The sequence below is a fragment of the Schistocerca gregaria genome, chromosome 2, assembly GCF_023897955.1.
Source record: "Schistocerca gregaria isolate iqSchGreg1 chromosome 2, iqSchGreg1.2, whole genome shotgun sequence".
Taxonomy (NCBI): Eukaryota; Metazoa; Arthropoda; class Insecta; order Orthoptera; family Acrididae; genus Schistocerca; species Schistocerca gregaria.
Genome location: NC_064921.1, coordinates 353,888,316 through 353,899,231, shown reverse-complemented (window position 1 = coordinate 353,899,231; position 10,916 = coordinate 353,888,316).

Sequence of the window (10,916 nt, the reverse complement as noted above, 5' to 3'; positions counted from 1 at the left end):
TCCTTAAAATGTAAGATTCCAATATTACAATTAAACAAAGCAATTAGTTTTTCCTTTCCCATTTTAGAATAACATTTAATTTGTAGCTAGTATGTTTTATCTTTAGTACTATAACTTTTCACTTAATTGTTGTTATTATTCATTTAATTGTTAATATTATTGTTAATGAACTCAATACCTTGTTATTTTCTGAATTTTGAATTACCTTGAAATTCTAGTTCTTTTGCTCTAGTTTTTAATTCGTGGACTTTTATACCATATAGACTCGCCATTTATTGGGAATAAAATTAATTAGTTTCATAAAAAATAAAAATTCATAAATGCCATTTTCCTTTCAAAAAATACCCCCATCTTTCAACAAAGAAATTTATTGATCACAAATAGAATCAGAAACAAAAGACAGTTAATCAAATAAAAATTAAACATCTTGTAAAAAGTACTATAAATAAACGGCACCTGTTGCGAATGCATCTATGAAGCATCCACTACTTTTCCTTGTAATACACATATGATGAACGTATTGTAATTTATTAAAAAGAAATAATTATAAGTTAAATTTTAAATATTAAAGTAACTTCCATTTGTATTTTCAAGTATTCATAAACAATACAAATTTATTCTCCATTGAGATTCTACAAATAATTCACATGACAATCATTTGTTTCATTTATAAATTTAGAGACTATATCTTCATTGTCATCAGGAAACATACAGACAGAAATTATGAACGTGGAAGGTTTTTCATTCTTTTCTAGGCATTTATATATCTAAATTTTATAATGTTTGTTATTTATCCAGATTTTCTGTGAATTGTCAAAACCTAACCATTTAATATATGCCATATCTCCCTTATTTCTCAAAACTTTTTAACAAGTTAAGTATCAAGACATTATGTTTTCTGTAATTCCTACTTACAAAAATTTCTTTAATTTCTTCTCCATCAATTACCTTCAATTTATATGTAATTCGATTAGAATGAATAACAAATTCAATTTCAAAATTTTCTGTTGACCAATTAGTGGTGTATCCTTTTCAAAAAGTCCTTTTAATTTACTAATTTTAACTTTATCATGTTTTTTTTAAATTTAGCGTTTTTATAAGGTATAGAAGCAGTTTGTTTAGTGTTCTTCCATTGATATGTTGGTTTCATTTTTATTATTGAATCATTAGTGTTATTGTATTCATCTATTAGATTTTTACATAAGTCAGTCCATTCATAATATCCTTGAAGACTAACGTTTGACCATATCTTTTATGTGTTCTATTAAACGTTTGAAAAACAAAAGCTTTTAATTGATTTATAGTTGAATAATAATTGATATTATATTTTTCATTAATTTTTGAAATTATTTATTTAAAAATTCTTTACCATTATCTGTTTCTAAATTTCTTGGTATTTTCAACTTTAAGCACTTTTTCAAAAGCTCCTGTGAGATTCTTCATTGTTTTATGTTTACCTGGAATTTCCCAAGGAAAGCTCGAAAAAACATTGCTAACAGTTTATAATTATTTATATTCTTTATTTATTTTGATATTCCTTTCAGATTACCTGAATCAATTTCATATTAATCTTCAATACTTAGAGAAATTATATTTCTTCGTTAAAAATTTTTCTCATTACTTTATGTAATTCATTGATAATTGCTACTCGAATATCGGGTGGTACACCATCACCTACGAAAAATTTTTAATTTACTCGTTCTAGTTTTACAAGCTGTCAGCGAGCTTCAATATTTTGTCTCCCATTTTTAGTTCTTAGTCAGTGAGAATTATATGTTGCAGCACATTTTTTCACTTCAAACAGTAGATACGGTTATTCTATAGCAGCATAGGTAGGCTGATAAATAATGGAAACTGATTAATAATTGCTACTTCAATAATGAAAAATATATTTGAAAAGAATAATTGAAAGAAATTGGAAGGTACACATATCCAAGGTAAACTTTAACTGGTACTAATACCAAGCATGCACATGTAGCTCAATGTCTGTTATCATCAAAGTTCGCACATACATGTTCAATACAAGACCTGAGTGTAGGTGTCATGTGTTTAAGGTAGGTTTCAGTGTAAAAATTCGTGAAGCTCGTGTTCAGCGGCGCGATTCCTTGGGTAGCATTCGATGCAGTGAGAACTTGTTTCCATATCAGCGGCCTGAGGAAGTTATTTCACCTCACCACTCTCACTTATTCAGCAGGCACACCAACCCTACATCTCCATTAGTAGTCATGCTATCACAAATTTCATGTGTACATATCTACTTACCTTATAAATCTGAAAGATAAAGTGTATTATAGGCATGACGTGACCTCTTATTCACATTACCTCTTGTACTGCACTCACTTGTTTATCTTGCATCAAGAATATATATACAATGTATAATTAGTGCACGCAATTTCAATACTTAAATTCGTAAATACTGTACATATATAGATACAATATATATAGTACCATAGCTTAAATAACTATCTCATAGTTTAGCGTGCGTTTCCTGTGTATTGTAGAGGGCAAGCGGTTATTTTTAGGAAATATGGTGCGAAATTGTGATTTAGTGTGTTTCAGTGCGCGATGCACCTGCCTCACAGCAGACAGCGGACGAAGGCTGGCCGGCGCGTTATGCAGGTGACACAGTTTTGCAACGAATGTCGGTATGTGTGTATGTGCGCGGAAGCCATCAGCAGCCAGAACGCAGCATTAGCAGAAGTACGCAGGCGCGGACCGCGCGTGGCGCGGTTGCGTTAGCCAACTCATCGAGAATATTCTAATAAACACGGCGCCGCATAACCGGTGGATTCAGCAGCTGTTTGCACTATTTAAGAGCATCAGAGGTGGGCGTCAGCATTGGTTCGACCAATTGGGTGTTCGGTCGCTGTTACGTCATCATCATCAGTGACACTGTCCCCGAGGATCTGCTGGCAGAGAGCGTTGCCCGCTGCTACACCGGCGTCTCCCCACACTGTCACGAGCCCCAGTGTCTGCAGGAGGCGAGCTAGGCTGGGCCTTCTGCTGCTAACCTCCTACTGCCTGTGCAGCCACTGACCAAGTACGGCTTCGTGTTCCCCGGGCTGCATGCATCAGCACGTCTCTACCATGACACAAGCAGTGGAGCTGAGCTACCGGAAAATGTATTGGAAGAATCAACAATAAAGAGGAAGATTGCCAAAAGTAATAAGGGGAAAATGATGGTTGTATTATGCCTCATTCAAGGATCCTGTTAATCTCCTTTCTTGCTGCTTCGCTCCTTGTCCATGGTATAGTGTATGTAGTAGAACAAAAATTTTTGTGAGTATATACTTCCATTTTGTACACAAAATCGTTAGTGATACCAGATCTTTTTTTCAAATATATGTACAAGGATGTATTAGCTACCTAAGTTCTGCTTCCTGTTCTTGTGACAAGCATGTTGATTCACTTACCTTTGTGTTTATTGTGTCGACATTTACTTCTTTTCCTGCCATCTGTTTGTTATTGTATGTGTTGACAAATAAAACTATGAAATTTATCAACTGAACTTCAAAGTCGTGATTAATTTCAGTTTTACGTCTATTGGTACTTCCCCTGATTAGGTCTATTGCAAATAATTGGTTACTTATATTGAAATGAAATAGGCCCTTTCCTATATGAATTTGTACTTCATTTGTGCTAAATATATCTGTACCGATTAAACAATCAATTGTTAACTTCCCTACTATCAAAAAATTGCATTGAACAGAAAACTGTCCTAATTGTACAGGAATTAAGGCTTGTATTTTGACACCTTTCGATTTCTGACCAGTGGCAGTTTGTACCTTGAAATTTTTCACTGGCAGTATGGGTATACGCCCACGTTTCTTCAGTTCTTGAAAGAATCCCTGTGACATCAAATTCGCCATAGCACCTGTGCCAAGCACAGTGGGTACACCAAGGTCAAATATTTTGAACTTAATAGTAGCTTGTACCACCTTACCCTCTGTCACGTTTTTCTGTGTACCCTCATTACATTGATATAGGTCATCGTTCACATCAGTACCTTGATCATATCTCATAAAGCAAGTGTCGATCAAGCTCTTGCCTCACTCTCTTGCTAGATCACAGAATGTGGGCCTACCATGACTGGTTCAAATTTTCCAGCGTTTTGTTTGCATTGGTCTCTGGGCTGGGTGTAACTTCTACTATATGGACTGTTGGTGTTTGATTACGCCAATTAGTATCCTATGAGGCTCTCGACTGAAATTCTCTTTACCTTTGCGCGTTATTCAGCATATGTGCGTTACTTTACTGGCCGAATTCCGCTGTTCGTGGATTATTCGCCTGTCTGGTATTGTTTTGTGTTTGCCAAGTGATCGGCTGAGTGTTGCTGGTAGCTTGTGTCTGTACATATTGTACGTCTGGCCATACGCTACTTGCCTATTGTAGTGGTTTTTGTTAAATTTTTGCCCATTTCTTTTATATCCTCCTTTAAATTTATGGCTTTCATTGTCATTGAGATTACCATTACCATTTCCATTGGTCTGTGGCACTATCTGCATATTAACAGGCTTGAACAGTACTGGTCTCTCTTTGTATGTCAAATCTATTGATTCCAGTACAGATGGAAAATATTTGGTGTCGTGTTCTGGAATTGTAATGAGTTTTTCCCTAATGTGGGCAGGAAGACTGCTGTTTAAAATTTTCTGCACAGGTTTGTCCAGTATCTGGTTTTATTCAAATATTTTTTCAAAATAGCCCCTTCAGCTTCCATGTTTGCTACTGAATGGAGCTGGGTTGTATACTTCATGCCTGAGCCTTTCTTGTACGGCCTCAGACTAATATTTATCCAGAAAGGTTCTCTCATAGTAGTGTCAGTGTTCCACCATATCTGTAGCCCACAGCAGAACGTCACCCTGTGTATATCCAACATCAAATCTAATTTTCTGGGCTTCAGTCCAGGTACGAGGTAAAACATTTCGAAATGCTCTGACAAAGAACAAGGCGTTTGTTCTTTTTCCTTCAGAGGTCAGTACTGGAATCTGTTGATGCCTAAGAATTCCTTCATCTGCAAGTAATGTTCACAAACAAGCCGCTCTGTCACTGACAGGTGTGTTTGTGTTTGCTTGTGGTGTAGTGCAAGGCAATTGTACTTGATCGACAGAACAACTGCTGGCAAGTGTTGCTGTATTCTGCAACCTTTGCTATTTTACTTTGATGGGCAACCCACGTATTCTGGGTAACCAGTGAAAATATCTAACTTCTCTAAAAGCATGGTTTGTTTTCTGTCAGATGTTGTTTTGGGATTGCGTCTACTGAATTTGAAAATGTGCTTCACTAAGATTTTGTAACTCACCTGCAAATTGCTCCTGTTTAACATCTACAGATGATACCTTTCCCGTTAACGTATTTATATCGTGGAGCATGTCAGTAATTATTTCTTGCTTTAGTTGTTTACCTAGCTTTGTCAACTTACCAGATAGTTCATAAGATAATTCAGTGTGTGCAGTTTTGTTCACCTCACTAAACTGCTGACTAACACTATTTTTCTAATCGTTAAATGTCTGATTTTGCTGTGTAACGTGATGTCCTATATTTTTCTGATGTTTTATGAACAGCTGTGCAAACTGTTGACCTATATTTTCCTGGTGTTTTGTGAACTATTGTGTAAACTGTTGTGTTTTCAGTTGCATGAGTTGTGTCATATTGTGTGTGTCACTAGTACTTACATTGCGTTTGCGAACTGTTTACTGTTCTTATGTTCGCGACGTCGTGAGCAAATTATAAATTTTCAATGTCGCGCACTTCAGTTTTACTATTGGAAAAATGTTTCCCATTGAGAACTGAGAAATTGTCTAATCGAGCGTTATAAAAGTGACATCATGATTAATTATATTACCAGTGTTATCATTGTTTGATAATGGGAAGCCAGCGTTATTGTTTTGGTTGCCATCAGCCATTTCACGAGTTGGAACGTTACCTTCAACTGTTGCCAAGCTTGTATTTCCGATATCTTGGCATATTGCATATTGTGGTGAGTTTTCAACGATGACCATTTCGTATGACTCCAATGTAAATAGTTTTTAACAAAAGTATGAACACAATTTTTCAGTATCAGTACTTTGCATTTAAAGTAGATTTAACTGTGTGTTCACTAATAAACCTGATTATTATCTGACACAGTCTTACAGAATTTGGTGATTTATCTTGCACTTTAGTAATGACTTTACGCAAATTTTCTTCCTTTCTTTAGAAATGCACTTTCTGTAAAGGATATCAATTGGCAGGATAAGAGATTATCTACTGGCAGCGTCAAGTGCGGCCATACAAGCATACAGCGTAGCAGCTTCCTACATTTACTGCAGAATTTAATTTTACCTGGCTCCTTCAACTTTTTATGAGTCCCAATCTCGTAGGCGTGAAACAAATACAACGAAAGTTTCATTAGTTCCTTGTAACAATAAAATGAATCTTTAACCTCAAAAAAATTTTCTTTAAACATTCGCCATTGAATACTGGCATATAGGTGAACAGGTAAATATTGGAAACTGATTAATAATTGCTGCTTGAATAGTTTAACAAAATTTCTGGAAAGAATAACTGAAAGGAAATGGAAGGTACAAATATCCTGAGTGAACTTTAACTATTGCTAATATCAACAAACCTTCAATGTCAATACATTTAAGATCAATATTCATCATTTAAGTTATGTGCTTCTTCACAATAATTCCATTGTGCATAGTCCTGATTATAACGATACCGATGTAGCATTGCTCCACCACTGCTCATGTAAACTCCTCTTGCCTGCTCCAAACTTCCAGATGCAGGATTCTCAGTGCCGGCAAAATGATGAAGAGACAGTTGTGGTCGATGTGAGTATACGAAAATAAAACCTTACTTTTTTTAAAACATTTTCTGACACTTTTAATGTATGATTGAAATATACATTTTTAAACATTACTGGTAGGATGAATCTCATCATATGTCTCCTCGCTACCACTTATAGTAAGAAGCAGAAACAGAAATAAATATTGGAGATGGTTGCCTTCATCCAAATCGTTCACAGCTGTACATGAGTTTTAGAACTGTTGTAGCTAATTCTAATAGATCAGCATCTGATTGTCCAGCACATGATGGAAATTCCAATTAAAAATTAAATGATAATTATGTAGAAAATGTATCTGACTTTATAACCATAAAGAAAGGAAAACATATTTTATCTAGAATAGAACATCTTTTCATTTCTTAGACAGTTTTTTAAATTTGAATTCACCTCTTTCTGATAAAATAAGACTGGAAGGACATACTCTTAATAATGGTAAAGTAAAAATTAAGAAAAGTGAAGTACTTTACCCACTGGCAAAGCTTGGTGGTCTGTTTAAAGGTTATAAGGAAATAATTGGGCTGGTAATTTAACCATAAATTTTTATAAGGTCTTCTGGTTCTGGAGTAGATGGCCAGATTATAATGAAGCAGGACTTGAAATAAAAGACACACTTCCACAAGACCAATTATGAAATATGATCCGAATTATGAATCATAACAAAGAGAAAATATTCTTAAAAATTCCACAAGACCAATTATGAAATATGATCCGAATCATGAGTTATAACAACAAGAAAATATTCTTAAAAATCTAAAAATTCCGGTATTTATTATGAGCTACAAACTGTAGGAATTGCAGGATTAAGTGATAAGAAATATTTTGAACTTTATATTACAAATTACTATAACTCAGTAGAATTTGATATTCCATATTTTGTGTATTTGATAAATTTCAGACAAATCATAAAAATAATCAGTTACATTACTCTCCATTGTTCGATCAGCTTAAACTATAGGATATATACCTGAAAAATGGAAGAAATGAATTTTCCTACAGGAGATGTGGAGTATTAATCCAACCAATGATTTCATCAAAGCATATGATGCATTTCTTGATTTTAAACTAGTTACACTACTGAAAGGCGATGCAGATGGTAGTTCATATAATTTTATAATATATTATACGATTTATGTCATCAATATGACTTCCAGAAAAAAATATTGTAACTTCACAGAAAACGACTATATAACTTTGTGCAACTTTTAATGATGAAGTTACAAATGACTCACTTGCATATATAGTTACGTATGGTAAAATGAAATGAACTTACGATTCGCAACACAGAATTCTGACCAAAAAATTTTAATTACATAAATGAATTTCATGATCTGGAATTCACTCTGTGAATTTTGTAAAAGTTTTGTTTTTTCCTATTTTATAATATTTAAATAGACTATATCAAACAGGCTAAAGCAGTGTAGTTATTCTATGAATAAAAGAATATAGAAGAATTTCACAAAGATAAATATAAAAAAGATGAAGATCATAATATATGTAAATAACGTAGTAAAGAAGATCAACAAATTAAAGTTAGATTCGAATTTAATTTTAACTGGCTCCTCCAACTTTTCATGAGTCCCAATCTCGTGGGTGTGAAACAAATACAACGAAAGTGTCATTAGTTCCTTATAACAGTAAAATGAATCTCTTACCTCAAAGAATTTTCTTTTAAACGTTCGCCATTGAATACTGGCATATGGGTGAACTAGTAAATAATGGAAACTGGTTAATAATTGTTGCTTGAATAGTTAAAAAATTATCTGGAAAGAATAATTGAAAGGAATTGGAAGATACAAATAGCCTTGGTGAACTTTAACTGGCACTAATATCAACAGACCTTCAATATCAAACTTTTAAGATCAATATTAATCATTTAAGTTATGTGCTTCTTCACAATAATTCCATTGTGCGTAGTCCTTTTTAACTTCATCTCTTTCTGATAAAATCAGCTTGGAAGGACATACTCTTAATAATGGTAAAGTAAAAATTAAGAATAGTGAACTACTTTATCCACTGACACTATATGTTTGTTTTACCAGTAAGGTACTCAATTTTGTAACCAAACTTCATACTACTGTCCAAAACATTACTGAATGACAGCACTAACGTGAGCACTGCAGTATTTAGATAAGTTTCAATGAAGGTCAAGAGTAGCTTTAAGTACTCAAAAGTTACAAATTTCCATTTCTCCAAAATATTTACACAGAAAGACTAAATCAAAAAATTGTTATCGTTATATTGAGTTAAAAATATCTTTGCAGTATTGACTGTTCTGCAGTAATATGAATCTCAGCAAGTTCAATGTCTCAGTTATAATATTTTTAAATCTATTTTGTCACTTCAAATTGATGATTTATTATTATATTACAAATAAGTGATTACAACAAGTTGCTGAACTGTAGAATTATATTCCCATCGCATTGTTTAAGCACATTTAGACACTTTAGGGAGTATTTATGAGGGGCCATCCAATAATTAAATTTTGTAAAAAAAAAAATATAACACACAATGTATCATGTTGAAATAAGGTTATACCAGGTTGGGACCTGAGCTTGTGACCAGCTGTCTACTGTTGGTGCGACTCTGTTATTTGTGTTAAAGTGCTTAAATACAAGATAATCTTTGAATTGGTAAACATGTGAGATCCACTTGTGGAAAGTTCTGGTGACTATGGAGGATGTAAGAAAACTTCCCAGTTTAATCTTTCGAGCTCCATCTGTGTCATTCGAGCTGTATGAGGCTCAGCATAGAAATGAACGAAAATAAGTTTGCGAAACGAGAGTCTAGGACGTTTTATTTTGTTGACACCTCGCCAATTCCTCACGATTTTACAGTACCTCTCTGTCTTAAGAGTGGTATTGTGTGGCAGGTAGTGAATGAGCAAAACCCCCCCAAGAGCCCCAAAAGATGTTGCTCTAACTTTCTCTCCAGAATTTTATATCTTTTCCGTCTTCTAGGCTTCTTTCACACTGTGCTATGAGGCTTTGTCTCAGGAGACTGATGATGGACCCAAATCTCATTCCCAGCGACAAGCCATTTGAAGATCCGATTTACCTCTCTCTGATGCATTTCCACAAAGATTCTGGTCAAATCCGTCTGTTGCTACTACTGGACATGCGTATCTTCGCGCAATGCCACAAACTCTACGCGCCGACGTCGAACCGTTTGAATGCTCTTATAACCTTCCTCATAGACAGACGTTATCGCCCGATGGATATTTACAGCAGAAAGTTGTTTTGCTGTGAGAAAACGAATGTCAGAGCGCAGCTCACAAGCAGACACACTTTGTAGTGGTAACTCCACGCTAACTGGCAGTGTACTTGCAAGATACTGTGGTATACTGTGGTATGCATTTGTAAGCCGGTATGAGGGTTGTCTGTCGGTCACAGACAAGTGGAGCTCGCTAGCCCTCACATATAATGTGCACAGCTTATGAAACAGGGAAGCTTACTTGTTGGACGACACTTTTATTTACTTATTTGCAAACTAACCCCGTTATTTTCGCAAGACGCACACTTTTCATGAACACAAACAAACTATTCCAGGTTTGTGCTGTCAAGCGACTCAGCGCAGAATGAGAGCAAATCCACCAATCGGCCGTCACTGGGGAAAGTGAATTCGCCTTTTAACTTTCGTAATTACAGTGTGGAAGTGGGTTGCTTTCAGATGTAAGTTGACTTACGCAAATGGTCGTGGGATAATGCATGTATAAGCAAGCTGTATCAGACCAGCCTTTGGACAGGAGATAACAATAACATTGTTATGGTGAAGATGGTTGCTTTTTAAATAGTCTGCTGTTCTTTGCCCATTTCGTTAGTTTTGAAAAAGGAGAGTCTGCATAACGTAAATACATAGTGTGGGTAGAACATCTAAACTTTTTAACAGGAGTTTCTAGGTTTGCACCCTTTATGATTGGAATGACCTTTTTTTGTATTCTGAGAACTCGCTTAGTTCCTGCCAAATTACCCCAGAATATGACCCAATGTTTAAGGATCGAAAGAAAGTAAGCAAAAGAGGTAATCTTAATTTTTTTCAAATGACATTCGAATTTTAAATAATGTTTAAGCCGATGCTATTTACATTTTCT